Source organism: Triturus cristatus, chromosome 5_1 (genome assembly GCF_964204655.1).
Source record: "Triturus cristatus chromosome 5_1, aTriCri1.1, whole genome shotgun sequence".
NCBI lineage: Eukaryota > Metazoa > Chordata > Amphibia > Caudata > Salamandridae > Triturus > Triturus cristatus.
The window spans coordinates 246,976,190-246,993,213 of NC_140587.1; the positions used below are offsets into that span (position 1 = coordinate 246,976,190).

At 46.5% G+C, this 17,024-nt stretch overlaps 1 protein-coding gene and 1 pseudogene across 2 annotated transcripts in view; both read left to right on the plus strand.

Annotated features, from left to right (window-relative positions):
* LOC146830688 (uncharacterized) overlaps nucleotides 1-10,451 on the plus strand; it is a 28,890-nt pseudogene extending 18,439 nt beyond the window's left edge.
* Nucleotides 10,452-10,507: 56 nt separating this feature from the next.
* ZFAT (zinc finger and AT-hook domain containing) overlaps nucleotides 10,508-17,024 on the plus strand; it is a 1,096,910-nt gene continuing 1,090,393 nt past the window's right edge. For both annotated transcript variants that reach the window (XM_085604879.1, XM_085604878.1), the window contains exon 1: nucleotides 10,508-10,657. The gene's annotated coding sequence lies outside the window, so the exon portion shown is untranslated. The remainder of the gene's footprint in view (nucleotides 10,658-17,024) is intronic.

A 17,024-nucleotide genomic window follows, 5' to 3' on the forward strand; every position in this document is an offset into this window, starting at 1 on the left:
CCTCTTTGTATTTCTCTCCCCAGCGTTACTCTGTTTATTTTGCCTTCTGACCATCTTTGTTTATACCTTCTCTCTTGCCCCCTATGAGGCCCTCCCCCATCCACTGGCTCCTGCTACTCCTTCCCTGACCCTCCCTCCTTTTCTTCGAGCTATACCAAGTCTTTCCCTCCTTCCTCCCTCCCCTCTCCTAGCCGCCTTAATCTGAATCACCATGCCCCCTCTCGCACACCCCTGCAATACAACTGGCCTCAGACTCAATCCACTGGACTTCCCCATCACTAGATATGGCCCGAACTCATGGTCCATCCTTTACCCCCCTAATCTCTCCAAAAACGCCAAGAAAAACTTGAAACACAAACTACTCATTGGTCACCATGAAACTCTTGTTGTCGATAACTACTTAAGCCTCTCCTCCATAATAAAAAACAACTACATTTTTTACTTTAAACGTCTCTCCAAATGGAAACGCATCTTCCTCCACCACCTTCCCATCACCAAATCATGTAAAATTCTGTATAGTTTCAAATTGTCCACCTCCCCTTCTCCTGCTTTCCTCTGCGAAATAGACATCTCCATCTTCAAATCCGGCAACATTCTCATCCAAGCTTCTGAAAATCACATCTCCATCTTTGAACAACATTTCAACACCTTTTCCTACCTACTTTCTATCGCACCTCATAACACTTCACCCTCACAACTGACTGACACCCTCTCCCCATCCCCTTCCTTGTCCACAACCCCTCAACCAACAGACACTTCTACTACGTACGATGTCTCTCAAACCCAATCCCCCAATAATGCCCCTTTGTTAGCACCCCACCTCATCTGGACACCTGAACAGCTAGTTCAGCCTCCCAAACCCTTTATATCCCTAATGTCTTCTTTTCACCCACCACCAGGCACACCTCCGTCCTCAGTGCCTCCTCCCAGCTCCCTCCCCCCGCAGTTCCTATTATCAGTATTATCAGAATGCCGGTCCCAATTTTCCCTCCCCCTTACTACCTTTCCTCCCATATCCAGGATGCTATTTCCCCTCTCTCCTCTCTTGACCCCTTACCACCTCAAAACACCGATTACGACTCTTTGCACTCCCCTTCTGACCACACAGTCCTCTCTTCGTCCACCAACCTGAAAGTGCCTCTCCACCCCCCCCAGCCTCCCAACCTATACACTCCACAGACCACTTTCCCCGGACAAGTCTGATCCTACTCTTCTCCCCAACACCTTACCTCCCCCAGTCTCTATCACTCCTTTAACTCAGACTCTATCTAACATTGAAAACTATCTCCTTTCCTTGTCTTCTGAACTCTCCCAGCTCGGGAATGTTCTGAACTTGTCATCCAAACTTTCTCAAATCAGGAAAGATTTTAACTCCCTCTCCTCTGAAATCCGCCAAAACCACGCGACTTCCCCAAGTCTTGACTCACCAAACACCTCCAAACTCCAACATTGGAGAACCGTCCCCTGCTGCAACTGTTCCCATAGCCCCCCCGTGCCACATACCACCTCTCCCCCTCTGACCTCCCCGACCCCTGTAACTCTTACCTCCCTAACTATCCAATCGCCCCCCCCCACCCTACCATTCCTGTGATCCTGTGGATGAGCAGAATCCCTTCCTCCCCCACCTACCCCAGACCCCCATCACAAGTTACTGCTATCCAACCATGCCCTCCCACTCCACCATCCCTGTGATCCTGGGGACGAGCAGAATCCCGTCCTGCCCCATCTCCCCCAGACCCCCATCACAACTCTCTGCCATCCAATCCTGCCCTCCCCCCATAAACAACCAGAAACCCCTTGCATGCATGCTAGTTAACTAGAGTAATAGAATTGGAGGTGATCTAGCTATCATCTTTAAAAACCAACTTCAACTTTCGCTTGTTAAGAACACTGACCCCACCACCTTTGAATACCTCGGTGCAGAACTTAGAATTCAGGGCGCCCCTCCTATTCGCCTCCTGGCGAATCCCTTCCCTTCGCAGAGGAACTTTCCAACCTCCTCAACCAATCCTCACTTTCCAACTCTAAAAATCTCTTCCTTGGAGACTTCAACCTCCACTGGAATGATATCAAAGACCCTGCAACTAATGTCCTCTTGAATCTTCTGGATATCAGTGACCTTAAACAAATCTGTCAGTCTCCAACTCACTCCAAAGGGCCACTCTTGATGCCATCATCACTAATGATGATTTGGCCTCCCTTTCCAGCATCATCCCCATCAACTGGTCTGACCATCAGCTCATCCTCTTCAAGATCAATACTACTGCCCCCCCCCCCCCATCCATGCCTAAAGCATCAAACACAAGAAACTGACCAGAAACCTTCATTTTATCCCACCCGGCGAACTTGAAAAGAAAATCAAAGCCCAACTCCTGCTAGCTCCCTTCTCCCAAAATGCCAACACCCTCACCGAACACTATAATAAATCAGTTACCACGGGCCTAGACCAAGTGCCCCCTCCCCCCAAACTTAAAACTCAAAGAAACATACCTTCCAAATCCTGGTTCAACCCTGAACTCAACAACGAAAGACGCTCCCTTAGACATTCTGAAAGAACTTGGAGGCAACACCCATCCCCATCCCCCTCCCATCTAGCCCTCCTCCGATCTGTCCACCTTCTTCCGCACTACGCTTGATAGTGCCAAAAATAGACCTAGAGAACTTTTCAACATCGTCAAAAATCAAAACATCATCTGCCCCCCAAAAGTTGATGGCCTCTATTGAGAAATGCGAAGAAATTGCAAAGTTCTTCTCTGATAGAATCACCAAAATAGACCAATCCTTCATCTTAAATCCACTTTCTCCTAATGCACTACTTTCGTATGCCAATTCTCTCGAATCTCCTTCCCCTTCAAATCCTCCACCTGTCCCTGCGCATCTCTCGTCCGGTTCCCTCCCACCTAAACCCAACCCTTATCTCCCTCAGCAACAAAAAGCAATGCCTCCTGGCATAATTTTCACCCTGTCACCGAACACGAAGTCTACAACAATCATCGCTAAGCTAAAACCATCCTCCCACACCAAACACCCTCTGCCCCCTTACCTTGTCCAAGACCTAAAACATATCATTGCCCCTTTCTGGACCACCATTATAAACTTCTCCCTGGCCACAGGGTGTGTTCCTGCCTCCCTCCAACTGGGTCAAATCACACCCATTGCCAAAAATCCTAACGCAGATCCCAACGACCCAAATAACCTCCGACCCATCTCTAACCTCCCTCTTCTCTCCAAAGCCCTTGAAAAATGTGCCCTGCTCCAACTTGATAATCACATCAACACTTTTGACCTCTTTGACTCACTCCTATCTGGCTTTAGAAAAGGTTGCAGCACAGAATCTGCCATACTTAATATAGTGGACGACATTCATCATTCACTCGACAAATGTGAATCATGCCTTCTCATTCTCCTTGACCTTTCTGCTGCCTTTGATACTGTTAACCACTCCGCCTTACTAAACACTCTTAAAGTCTGCTTTGGCCTTAATGGCCTTGTCCTCAACTGGTTCACCTCCTTTCTTCAACACAGAACCCAACAAATCAAAATTGAGAACTGCCTCTCCAACCCCAATCCGATCACTCGGTGTCCCCCAGGGATCCATTCTCTCTCCTGCTCTCTTCAACCTCCTCATGGAACCACTCACCCTCATTCTCAAACAAGCAGGAATAAATTACCACCTGTATGCCGACAACACACAACTTTACTATAAGATTAAATCCCACTCCGATATCCTTCATCTAAATGACACCCTGACCAAGATCCAATTATGGTTCCACCATAATCATCTCAAACTCAACCCTAAAAAAACTGAAATCACTGGAACTCCCTGCCTAAAGACCTACGCTGTAACCCCTCCTACTTCCACTTAAAAAAAGAACTCAAATTGTTCCTCCTCAACAAATACTGGGGTCCTTAATTCCTACCTCTGACACTGATCTCAGGTGCTGCGACCACGTCATGTCACCCTCTACTGCCCTCCAGTTCTTTCCCCTCCCCCTCCCCCTTCTCCTACCAATCCCCCCTCCCTAATGCTACTCTTCCCCCGCCCCCCCTGCTCTCTATATCTACTTATGACTCCTAGCCCTACGCACAACCTCCCACTGATTTACTACTCCTGCTACTCCCCTAACTCCTAGTCACGTCTTCCTCTCCTATTTCTCTTCTTCCCCTCCCTATTTCTCTTCTCTCTCACCCCCTACCTACCCTCCCTAACCTAAGTTCTCACTACCCACGTTAGCTTAATATAGTGTTCTGTAAATAGCCTTTGTGCTTTCTTTGTTATATTGGCTCTTGTTTTGCTCAAATGTTTTTTAATACTGTACCTCCTCATATACCTGTAAAGCGCTCTGATACCCCTGAGTCTATCCAGCGCTATAGAAAACCTTTAAAATAAATAAATAAATAAATAAAAGTCATGAAAAACTTCCTCAAAGCGAGTAAAGAAATCAGGGACGGACTCGCCCTTTCTTTGCTTACAAGCAGTTAGGAGCATCCAATCTATCTTCCGTGGGGGAATTATCATCTTTATATAAGTGAGTATGTTGCCAGGGAGGTCCAGTATGAGCGGAGCAGGTTTTTTTTACCAGGCTTCCTAGTAGTTTCAGCCGCTATTAATGCAGCCCAATCTCCTCCTAACTCGGCAACATGATCCTGTTTCCGGCTGAGTCGCCACATATCCGGCGGTAAAATCATACCGAAAAAATTTCAATATCAGCTAGCGTCATAACGCAAGAGTCAATAGCTGCCTGTACTTCATCATAAAAACCTCTGGGGTTCTTCCGAATATCAGGTAAAGAGGCTTTAAGAGTGAGAACATCCATCCTTTTCCAGGGCGTGTATATCCAATTATGCAAGAAATGGGCTCTAGCATCGGGGCTGTTAGGATCATCATTGTTTGCGTTTCCTCTCCCGGCGATAAACTGGGGTGCGGCTTCCCTCATAGGTCTTATCCGGGGAGAGGCAAAAAGTTTGTCGCTGTGCTGCATTATTGTGGCTATGGCAGTATTAACCATTCCTACAGGGAAGGCCCCTACCTGGCACTGCCGATTAATGGCTCTAACATCGTCTGGACCATTTTCCCCCATAATCATCTCCCATTGGGCCAAAAACTGGTAAGAAAGTTTGTTTAAGAGACAAAGGAGCTCGCCTTCAGAGAAATCTTGTATCTGGTCTATCATTACTCCTGCCTCCATTTCCGGATCATTTAGCCAACTCAATACTATCTGTTTTATTAAATCTTGGTGTGGTTGAGGTATGGCAGAGTGGAGAATTTGGGGAGCTGGGATAGGTACGAGACCAGCTGCTGGTCCAGGTGCATCAACTTGGGATTGGGGGATAAGGGACGAGTCTGCACAGGTGGAAAAGTAGGGGGTTGGACAATTATCGGTGGAGGAGGTGGGGGCTGCATCACAGGAAGTACAGGATTTGGTGGTCCAGGGGGAGGGGGTGCCAAAGGTGTGTATGGGTGTGGGGGTTGTTAAATCAATCATCCATCAGTTTCTGAATCAACATCATCATGGTGCGCCTGGGCCGTCGCCGTTGGCCTAACGACATATTCTTTAAATGTTTTCAATCTATGTTCTCCATCAAAACATTCGATATTTTCCTGAACTTCTTTATCCTTTAATTCCTTAAACTTTTGATAAACTGTCTTCCTTTCCTGTTTCTTTCTCACTTTCTCTGCCTTGAGCTGCCGATCCTTCACTTCCTTCCTCCACATACGCAAACTGTCAAACATAGCTGGTCTAACTTTCCTAGCAAACAATTCTTTTTCTAAGTACTCAAGTTTATGAGGGTCCATCATCCCCTCTAATGGCCACTGAAATTGGGGATCCCCTTTTGTATATTTGTTCCACAATGCACTATACATGATGGGACAAATACCATGTTTAACATACATTTCAAAATTCGGCGTACCTTCTGGGTACCGGGCGCCGGCTGACTCTCTTCCAAAATGTGCTGCTTATCGCAGCAGCAATACCAAACTTCCATAATTTACTAAAAACAGGCATGTTGTATAAGGTATAAACAGTAGCTTACGAACAGAGAACATTTTCTCACATTACCTGTATAATCCTAACATTTGCAAATGTTAATCAAACAAATACCAAACAAACAAAAACCGGTCCAATACAATCCTACCTAGTCGTAGTCTTTAACTCCCACCTGTCGATCCTCCATGATCAAATGATCAATTCCAAATAGCCGTCCGGAAACCCCAGTCAAGGTCAGCAGCTGCCGGGAAGATCAGAGTTGGGAAGCAGAAAAAGACACCTTGGCCACGAGAACTAGTCTCCTCAGGTGGTGCGCACCTCAGTGAAGTTTCTTCTCACCGACACGATCTCCTTCCCCGGTCCAACTGCAGGCCTTTGATGGGACCCCACATTGGGTGCCAATTTCTGGAAGTGTGCCTTCTGCCAGACACACTGATGCAGGGTCACCCTTCGTCCACGGGTTCAAACAAGTAAGGAGAATCGACACTGGAGTGAAGTAAGAATCAGGCAATTTATTAACACTCATGAGTTGGGGCTCCGTCCGACGAGCACCAAGAGGCACTCAAGGAGGAAGCACACTGAGCAATGATTACATGGGCTTTTATAGGAAAAGTTCACAAGCAGGGGATGCCTAATGGTGTAAATAGTGCTTGAGAAATACACACACAATGAGGTAATGCAAACACCAACAGCCTTAGTGTTTAAGCAACTTCGAGTCTTGGAGCTGCATAACAAGATACGCTATCTACGTACACTCTATTCATGGTTTAACCATTAATAGGAAACTCGGAGCAGACGCCAGCTGTTCTTTTGTGCTGCTTCTGTGTGTACACATATTTCACAATACCCCAATCTCGTTTCTTTACACACGATTGTGCAGGGGGAGTGCCAAGAACAGAGCAGGGGCTGGCAAAGAGGACAGAGAAAATGGATGACGCATAGGTCAACACGATGCAAGAAGAAGTTGGGTTTTTTTACATTTTTACATTATTATATCTGATTTCCTGTGAGAGGGTATCGGACGTACGAGCATTGGATCTGTCAGGAAGAGTATTCTCTCCAGAAGGCGTTTCCTTTACTATCACACCCCGGACCAAATCTAATTCCAGGTTGGTAACCTATCCGAGTTTCCCAGAATAGCAAATTATGTTTGGTGCAATGCTTAAAAGATTATGAGATCGCTACCTGTGATGAGAGACAAGAGGATGGAGGAACACTACTGGTTGCTTTACAAAAATCCTACAAACAGGTGTCTGCAAATACATTAGCCAGGTGAATGAAATGGCTACTGGCAGAAGCAGGCGTCGACATTTCTGTCTTTGGGGCGCATTCTACTAGAGGAGCCATGGCATCCAAATCATATGCTCTCGGCTCTCGTGTAGAAGATTATCCCACAATTGTCTTTGATACTATAATTCATTTGTTCAAAAGTATTGTTATAACAAATATTGACGCAAAATTGAGTTGTTTCTGTCTTATTTCTACCACCCGATAATTGTTGGCAATAGGCTATAATTTATATTTATAATATAATGCCAGATTTTACGTTGGGGATCTCTCTCTAGTTCAGGCAACGGCCAGAAGAATAGCTGAGAGGTGCACCCTGCTTTGGAATACTTTTCCTTGAGAGGAGTTATGTTGGAATCTTAAGGCCCATTTCGGAGTCAGTGGCGGGCCCTGGTTGGTGGGTGTACATCCCTGTTGGATCACCTGGAGGTTTTAAGCCCACGTTTGGGCTGTATAGAACTTTGGTGACTATTACCCTGTTTCCGTTTGTAATCTTATATATATATATATATATATTTATATATACGCACACACACTCTCTCTCTCTCTCTCTCTCTCTCTCTCACTTACAAGCATCCGCGCCTTGACCCCGATCAGCACCGAAGACACCGTCCGCACGATGAACTCCATCCACTCCGGATCTCCTACCGACCCCTGCCCTCACCACGTCTTTAACAAGGCCGACGCTGTCATCGCACCCCACCTGCGGGACATCATCAACACCTCCTTCGACACCGCTACCTTCCCGGAGAGCTGGAAGCACGCCGAACTCAGCGCTCTACTAAAGAAGCCATCAGCCGACCCCACCGACCTCAAGAACTACCGCCCCATCTCGCTGCTCCCGTTTCCTGCAAAAGTCATCGAGAAGACCGTCAACAAGCAGCTGGCCGCCTTCCTCGAGACGAACAGATCCCTCGACCTCTCGCAGTCTGGCTTCCGGGCCAACCACAGCACCGAGACCGCCCTGATCGCAGCCACCGATGACATCCGAGCTCTGCTTGACAACGGAGAAACAGCGGCCCTCATCCTCCTAGACCTCTCCGCGGCCTTCGACACTGTCTGCCACCGTACACTAGTGCAGCGACTCAGCAACGTCGGAATCCAGGAGAAGGCACTGGAGTGGATCATCTCCTTCCTCGCCGGAAGGACACAGAGAGTCCGCCTCCCCCCGTTCAGATCTGAAGCCACCGAAGTCATCTGCGGCGTTCCTCAAGGCTCCTCGCTCAGTCCAACCCTCTTCAACGTGTACATGAGCCCCCTCGCAGACATCGCACGCCAGCACAACCTCAACATCATCTCCTACGCCGACGACACCCAGCTGATTCTCTCCCTCACCAACGACCCCGCCACCGCCAGAGCCAACCTCCACGAAGGGATGAAAGAGGTAGCCGAATGGATGAAGAACAGCCGCCTGAAACTGAACTCGGACAAGACGGAAGTCCTCATCCTGGGATCCTCACCCTCCGCCTGGGACGACTCCTGGTGGCCCCCCGCCCTAGGCAGCGCACCCAAACCAACAGACCACGCACGCAACTTGGGCTTCATCCTGGACTCCACCCTCTCCATGACCAGACAAGTCAACGCCGTCTCCTCGTCGTGCTTCAACATCCTGCGCATGCTACGAAAGATCTTCCGGTGGATCCCCACCGAGACCAGGTAGACGTTAACCCAGGCCCTCGTCACCAGCCGTCTGGACTACGGCAACTCCCTCTACGCCGGAACCACCGCCAAACTCCAGAAAAGACTTCAGCGGATCCAGAACGCCTCAGCACGACTCATCCTGGACATCCCCCGTCGCAGCCACATCTCCGGACACCTGAGAGACCTGCACTGGCTCCCGGTCACCAAGAGAATCACCTTCCGTCTCCTCACCCACGCACACAAAGCCCTACACAACCAAGGCCCAGGATACCTCAACAGCCGCCTCAACTTCTACGCTCCCAAACGCCAGCTTCGATCGACCGGCCACGCCCTCGCCACCGTCCCCCGCATCCGAAGAGCCACCACAGGGGGATGGTCCCCCTCCTTCCTCGCTGCCAGGACGTGGAACTCCCTCCCGACTCACCTCCGCCTGACCCAGGACCACCTCGCCTTCAGGAAGCAACTCAAGACCTGGCTGTTCGAGCAGTAGCGGACCCCCCTCCCCTAGTGCCTTGAGACCCTCTGGGTGAGTAGTGAGCTATATAAATGCTTTGATTGATTGATTGATTGATTGATTGATTGATTGTATATATGGGGCTATGCAACAACTGGATAGGCAAGATATAAAGACTAAAGGCTTTAGTCCTACTTTTATGTCTAGCCTGTCCCGGTTTTTCCTTCTCAAAATCTGGTCACCCACTAGTTTCAAACGCATCAACACCCTCAGCGCCCCTAAAATAGTTGCAAACAGTTTATAAGGATAAAAGTAACGAGACCCTCGAAATTTTGCATAAATATTCACACTTTGTGTAAACCCTAAAATAACTGTTATCAGTTGATCAAGTGACAGTAATGAGGTTTAAGATACTCCTTGTGTTGATAAACTATGAGAACTGCTCAACATAAAATAAAATTATTATTCATGATTTTTACACAGAATTTTCGACACATCAAAAGTATTGGGCCCGCCTGCAATGTTTTTTCAAGGGGAGCCCGTATGACCTTGGCTTCCTTTCGCGGCGCGATTTCCTTTGCCCTTTACACAATGTCGCCCGTTTTAATATGACTACTAAGTCCAAACAAGAGCCTGCACAGCCTTTCGATGACCTTGTCAGTCCAGTCCGTTTTCTGTTTTCCTGCTAGTAACCTGTTCGACTGACAAGACCGCCCACCTTGAAGGAAATAGAAGAGAGACATAGCTTAGTTATGTTATTCCGAAGAGGCGACCATTTTGTAGAGGGTATTTGTGATTCCAAGAAGCTATTAGTGGTTGGTGAACTGTATCTAGTTCGTAGAAGTTATAACTATAACACTCGTGGTCATTTCCAATGTTATGATTAACTTTTTTGTGTTACTGTAATAAAGACTATTTTTAACTTGGGCATAGTTTTTACATATGCTTGTGCCCAAATAAGCACTCTGCTGAAATTTTTAATTGCTTCTCAGATTTGTTTTTTGTCTTTAGAAGAAGAGTTTGCGATTTGCAAGAAACTTGACAATTCAAAGATGGTTGCCGGGTTTAGCAACCATTAGACAGAGGCCCTCTTGTTCGCTAGCCTTCTCCTTGCCTGTCTCTTTTTGGTGCCTGCCGCTCGCGGGGCACGCTGGGAATGTGCGGCGGCTTCCCACGTCTCATTCTTCTCCTTGGGACGGTTTCCTCATGCCCCCAATTGGGTCACTCGGCTCGCTTCAGCCAGTTTCGAGGTTAGCGCGCTCAGAGGCCAAGGAGCCGGTAGTAGGTAAGAATAAGCGAGTGAGAGTGGGGAAAGAGGTTCTTGAGTTGACCTGCTTGGCGCGGGGGAAGAGGTCACGCATATCCTCTCGGTACCCCCGATGCTCCGGCGGGAACACATAGCTCTCTCGCCACTTCTGGAGTTCGATACATGTTCATAACCTTCAGGCTTTATTCTTGACACCTCACTAAAATATACATATTTTATGTTCCTCCCGATTTCTCCATTGACTTTAAAGCTCCAATCTTAGATGGTGGTAAAATAAGGCACTAGTTCAGTAGTGCCTTCTCTCTTCCCTTGACACGTTTGATCTTGGTAAAATCACATCTTCTGCGTCAGTTCACTTTGCTACTAAAATTATGAGCACGTTGGATCGGGTTATGCGCTGGTATTAACTGTGCGATTATGAGCACGTTGGATCTGGTTATGCGCTGGTATTAACTGTACGAGCTGTGAACATGCGGTTCGATTGAACAATCTGTTAGAGCTGTCGTCAAGTGCACATCATCGAATTTATTTACTTGGCCTTTTTGATTCTTATATTATCAGTAGTCCTGCAAGTTTTCTCCCCTTTAATCATTGACGAGCTGCCCTTAAGGGCTTTTTTAGTAAAATGGGTAGTACGCACTTTTTAGATTTTATTTAAACGTTGTCTAACCTGTAATAAAGTAGGTTTTGTCTGTGGAATCGTAAACTGTTGGCGGATCTCTTTTGTTTTTGAGGTTGCTCTGAAGAGGGAAGTTTTCATTAGGATGAACGAAGACACTTTTGATATAGTATTAGGGATGTCGTGTTTTAAAACATTAAGTATTCAGTTGTTTCTTGTTGCCCTTTGCTCGCTAAATGTTTTTTCTAACGATGGTGTTGTCAGATTTATTTGTTGTAAAACTATTTTGAACAGAAACTGGTAGGTTCATCGAATAATCCAGTATTGTATGTTTTGTGATGTTGCCGAAGTTTTGAGGTGAACATGGTCCATCCACACCTCACCAGTCTATAAGAACGGCGTTGAAAACACATTTTCCAAATTAAGAATCTCATACGAGATGGCAATGAGTGTGGTCTCTGAAAGGTCTTCTGTGTAACCCAGAACATTTACTATGAATGGTGCAATCATTAAAGAATTGTTGATGAATCCAAAGTGTCATAGGCAGTCTTGAGGGCAGCTTGCTGCTTGAGAAGCTATTGTCTGGTTCATGATGGTGAGTGTACGTTGGAAGTTACTGCAAGGCTGTTTTTGGTGACTGAGCAGCTAAGGATTTGGTCTTATTCCTGCCCTGCATTCCCTCAACATTAGTGATAGAAAATGTTGATGTTTTGTCAGTGGTGAGGTAGACTATTTGACACGTATAGATTATTTTTCTCAATACATCACATGCTTGGAACAGTTCAGGGTGTTGAAGAGTCTGTCTCCTAGGATTTCGTGGGCAGAGACAGTAGCTTTGTATTAGTCCACAGGAACCTCGAATCTAGATGAGGTGTTTCCTGGCCACCTTTCATACCTGCTGATAGGGGTCAGATTACTTTTGCCGTATGTGTCTAGTGTGTTTTAGTATTCACTTAGACAGTTTCTGTAGGGAGCAACTTAATGTTTTCAAAGCATGCGGTTACGGTGATGATGATTATTTTGTCTACAGCAATGGGACTTTTCAGTGGAAGCAAAGTTGGCTTATGTTATAAGGTACACACTTAGCACATGTACACTTAATGATTTAGTGGCACTGGAGGTAAGAACATTAGGGTGCTCTACTAACTGTGGGGCATATCAGCAACAGCCGGCGATAATTTTATCGCTGAGCGCGCTTAGCGCAAGGATAATTATCGCTGGATTTTATCGCTGTGATAGCGTGCTATCAGCGATGCTTATCTCCAAAGCGATAAAAATCCAAGCGATGGCTGCTAAACGTGCGATTATCGCTGGAAATCTAGTTATAATCGCACAGCGAAAGGCGATAGCTTGATGATAGGGCAGGACAGACTTAGCCATAATATCCACCTTCCATTGGATATAATGGCTACGTCTAATTGAAACCAGGCGTAAGGAAAGTAGCGATAAGCGCGGTTGACGCTACTTTTCTTATCGCTGTGCAGGTTAGCAGATCAATATTAGGAGAAATGTCAGTTAGCAACATTTCCCACGTTATTCTGGTGAGGAACGCCCACTTTGCATCTCATTAGAGGTGCAAAGCTGGGCGTTAAGGGAAAGAGCGCTGAGGCATGAAAACACGAGCTAGTGTGTCTTTGCTGATAGTGGGATAGTATTATCGCTGCTTTTCACCCGAAAACGGACGCTAAAGCGGTAATAATTCTATCGCGGCCCCTTGCTGATATGCCCCTTTGATTGGAAGCAATCAGGTATTACAAGGTGTACCGACGGCCAGAACAAGTGAGATGAGGCCAGAGGTTCAGAGGAAGGGTGTTCCAAGTGGAGAGAGAAAAACAAAGAAGTTATATTCTCCCCGGCTTGCTCAATGAAATGAGAAAGGCAAAATGGTTTCTGAGAATTTCTCTAGGAGTGTAGGTGCAAATGCCATATCAGAATATTTCTTTTATACCTTAAAACTGACCCCATCCACCGAACTCCTGCCAACCTTTTTCGTATTATTTTGTATGAATGGAAGTCGGAGATCATTTATGTTACAACCCTCATTTGATTCTAAAAGCTGCAGAAGGTTGTCTGCAGTTACTCCACTGAACCAATGAAACCGTTTATAAATCCTTATTTGTAAAGCACAAACGTATTACCCCATAAGGGTTTCAAGGTGCTGGGGGCCGTCTGGGAGATTAAGTGCGCTATTGCCTAGAGTCGCATGATGCTGAGCTGCTGCCGGGGAGCAAACCGTGAGCCCTGCGCTCTGGATTGAGCCGAGCTGGCAGCTGTGCCACACCTCTCCCTTACATTAGTTGTATGGGATGGGTAGTGTTTGGGACCACTGACATTCTGCTAATGATATCCTCTATAGAACAACTATTTTCCTTGTCTATAAATAGCAAACCAACCATGAAACTGGATGTAACTGAACTCTGATTTAGCTTGAGATAGGTAGGTAACCTTGAAGACATAATGAGTGCCTAGATATTTGATGTGAAAAGGGTTGCATACCTGAATGAATTAGGTAGGTTATTACAGTATTCTTGAAGACATAATGTTTGGCTGGATGTTTAATGTGAAAAGGCACCAACTCACCCCTCTAATGTAAAAGTAACACGCAGGGCATTCAATCCGGGTTGCATCATTTTTAAAGCACTTCATGGCAAATGCCCAGTGTTTGTATCTCCTTGGGTATCCCCTTCTCAGGATCTTAAGTCTTCCCATCTCAATTTCCAAGTTACTCCATCTTTTAAACGCAAGAAAGTGGGGAATAAGATTCGTGGTCTTGGCCCCTCAATTTTGGAACTCTATTCTGGACATCAGATTGACATCATATCCCCAATTTAGGAAACTTCTAAAGACCTGGCTCTTTCACCAGCCGTACAAATGAATCACTTAGTGGTAGTACTCCCTGGACCCCAGCGCCATGAAACCGTATAGTGTACGTGCGCTTTATAAGTATCTTTCGCATAACAAATGGGTTCACCTACCCGAATGAATTATTTTGGATTTGCGGTAGGCAGCTGTCCAAGGGATTCAGAGCAAAGAATCCATAAAGTGCATGATTCTAAACTCTTTGGGATGAAGGCAGGGCACAACCAAACCTAGCATTTGACCTTGTAATGATGTATCCCAGATTCCTTCTGTGTTAGTTCACTACATTTTGGTAAATATGTGCTTCATAAGCCGTCTTTACAATATATCTCCTTGAAGTTCACCCTTCTCTCCCTCAAGTGTTGTCAAGGTGATCTTTGAATGTGGAGTGGGTCACTAATGTCTACTCTTGACCCTGTTACCCCTTTTTGTTAACTTTGAAATCACATGGAAGTGCATAAGATGGTTGGTGTGTGAAAATTTGACCAATTAACACTACAAGAGCATGTTAAGTTAATTGGTGTCATAGGAAGTTGTTATGCAAGTTGCTGGTCTTGGTTCCTGGTGCTGTTGACTTTAAGTCTTTAATCACTGTGAGGCTTTCCCTTTGGGTAAATTCACTTCGACCGTGTTACGTCTAAATATTTTGAGGTAAATATTGTGCACCATGCAAGCTATTAAATGTTCCTTTGTAAACCTGGTGTGGCAGTCAAGGCCACAGGAAGATCCAGCAGCTCCTCATGCCATACATAGAGAATTCCAGGTCCAGAGGCTGGCATCTTGTCCTGATGTTGCAGCACACTAGCACTGCTTAGTCATTGCTTTGTGTCGGCTCTAGTTAGTGGATTGGTATCTTAACAAGTAATTTTTTGACACTATCAATGGCTCCCTGATGCCTGGATCACTTGGAAAATCTAGATTGTTGCTTTCATCCTGTTCAGTGGTTGACTTGCAGGGTTTGATTTTTTTTTTTTTTTAATATAAGTGCTTGTTTACTCCTGGTTGAAATCTATGTGGGATACACTGAGCTGGCAGCACCATGATGGTCTTCTCTAGAGGGAAGACATCCATTTGCTACAGCTATGAAATAAATTGTAAAACAAACAACTTAGGGAAGAGCAGTTACCAGAAAGAAAAGGTGCTTATGTTGTGCTTTTTAGCATACAGATGCAGAGTTCCTATTATCCAGCTCGTTACAGGCATGAACTGTACACCTTGGTAGGGGTAGAAAGGAGGAAAGGCTCTATTTAAAACAAGCATTGGCATAGCCAATAGGTGTCGCCTTTGGGGCTTTATAAGTATTTAGTTATGCAGCACAATATCCTTCCTGCAACAGCATCAACTGTTGCATGGCTAAACACTTATAAGGTCCCAAACGCGAGACCTATTGGCTATGCCAATGCTTGTTACTTTGTACCTTGGGGATGGTCAGGTTGCCACTGTCTGATGATCTCAGTGACCTGGCCAGGATATAGGGTTTGAAAAACTTTCACAGTTGCAAAGGACCCAGACCATGTGTAGCCTTGAACGCAATACATAACGCTTTGACCTGAATCCGTTTGCTGATGGGCAACCAATGTAGCTCTGCGAGAGCCTTGTAGGCCGAATCATAGCGGGTAAGCCCGAGCAGTACTCTAGCTGCGGCGTTCTGAGTCATCTGGAGTTTATGTATACTACGCTTGCTCGCACTAGTGAGAAGGGCGTTGCAATAGTCCAGCGTAGAGCCAATTAAAGCTAGATATGTCTGTGCTTTTAAAGCACGGCCACCATCTCATCACACCCAAGGCCGTAGCGCTGTAAAATCCAATCCTTGAACATTGTTAACGTAGATGATCTGTTGTGAGATGATGTTTCTATACTTGCAACTTAGTATTTTAATGTGTTTTAGTTATTGCACCTTGGCATGCCCCTTAGTAGTGTTTTAACTCCAATATTCCATTGGTGGTTGAATGTGGTAAGACGGTGGCAGGGGTTTTTCTTGGGATAGCTGTGATGCATTGAGCAGAGAGAACAGCTCAGAGGAATGGACAGTACAGAGGAGAGGAGACGGCCAAGGAACAGAGTCAAAGGGACAGAGGAGCGGGGTGGACAGGACAGAGGAGCGGGGTGGACAGGACAGAGGAGCGGGGTGGACAGGACAGAGGAGCGGGGTGGACAGGACAGAGGAGCGGGGTGGACAGGACAGGAGCGGGGTGGACGGAAGAAAAAACGACCAGAACAGAGGAGCAGAGTGAACAGGACAGAGGTGAAGAGCGGCATGAATAGGGGAGTGGAAGGTCATGGACAGAGGAGCAGTGAACAGGACAGAGTAGAAGAGTGAACAGGAAAGAAGAGAGAACAGGACAGAAGGCAAAACTAACAGGGTAGAGGTGCAGAGCTGCATGGACCGAGGAGTGGAGGGCCATGGACAGGGGAGCAGAGTGAACGGGACGAAGGAGCAGAGTGAACAAGAAAGAAGTAGAAAGATCAGGACAGAGAAGCAAAGTAAACAGGACGAAGGAGTGCAGTCAACGGGACAGAGGAGCAGAATGAACTGGATAGTGGAGCACAAACAACCAAACAAGAGCAAAGAGAAGCGAGTTCACCAGCGAGAATTGGATACAGACAGCAGAGAGTACACGACAAAGTTTGCAGAGTGCCAGACAGAGCAAGCAGAGAGTGAGATGGTGGGAGGGCAGGGGCAGTGTGCCTTATAGAGGGGCAGAGATCCAGAAAGAGAGGTGGGGCAGGGTTAGAAAGAAAGAGGGGACAGACAGCCCGGCAATGGAGGAATTGTGATAGACCGAGCGGGCATCATGCCCGACCGAGAACTATAGAGCCAGATGGACAAGTAACAGAATAGTAGGGCAGGGAGACAGAGGGGGTAGAGAGGCAGTAGAGGGGTCTTCGTGCCAGAGAGAGGGTAAA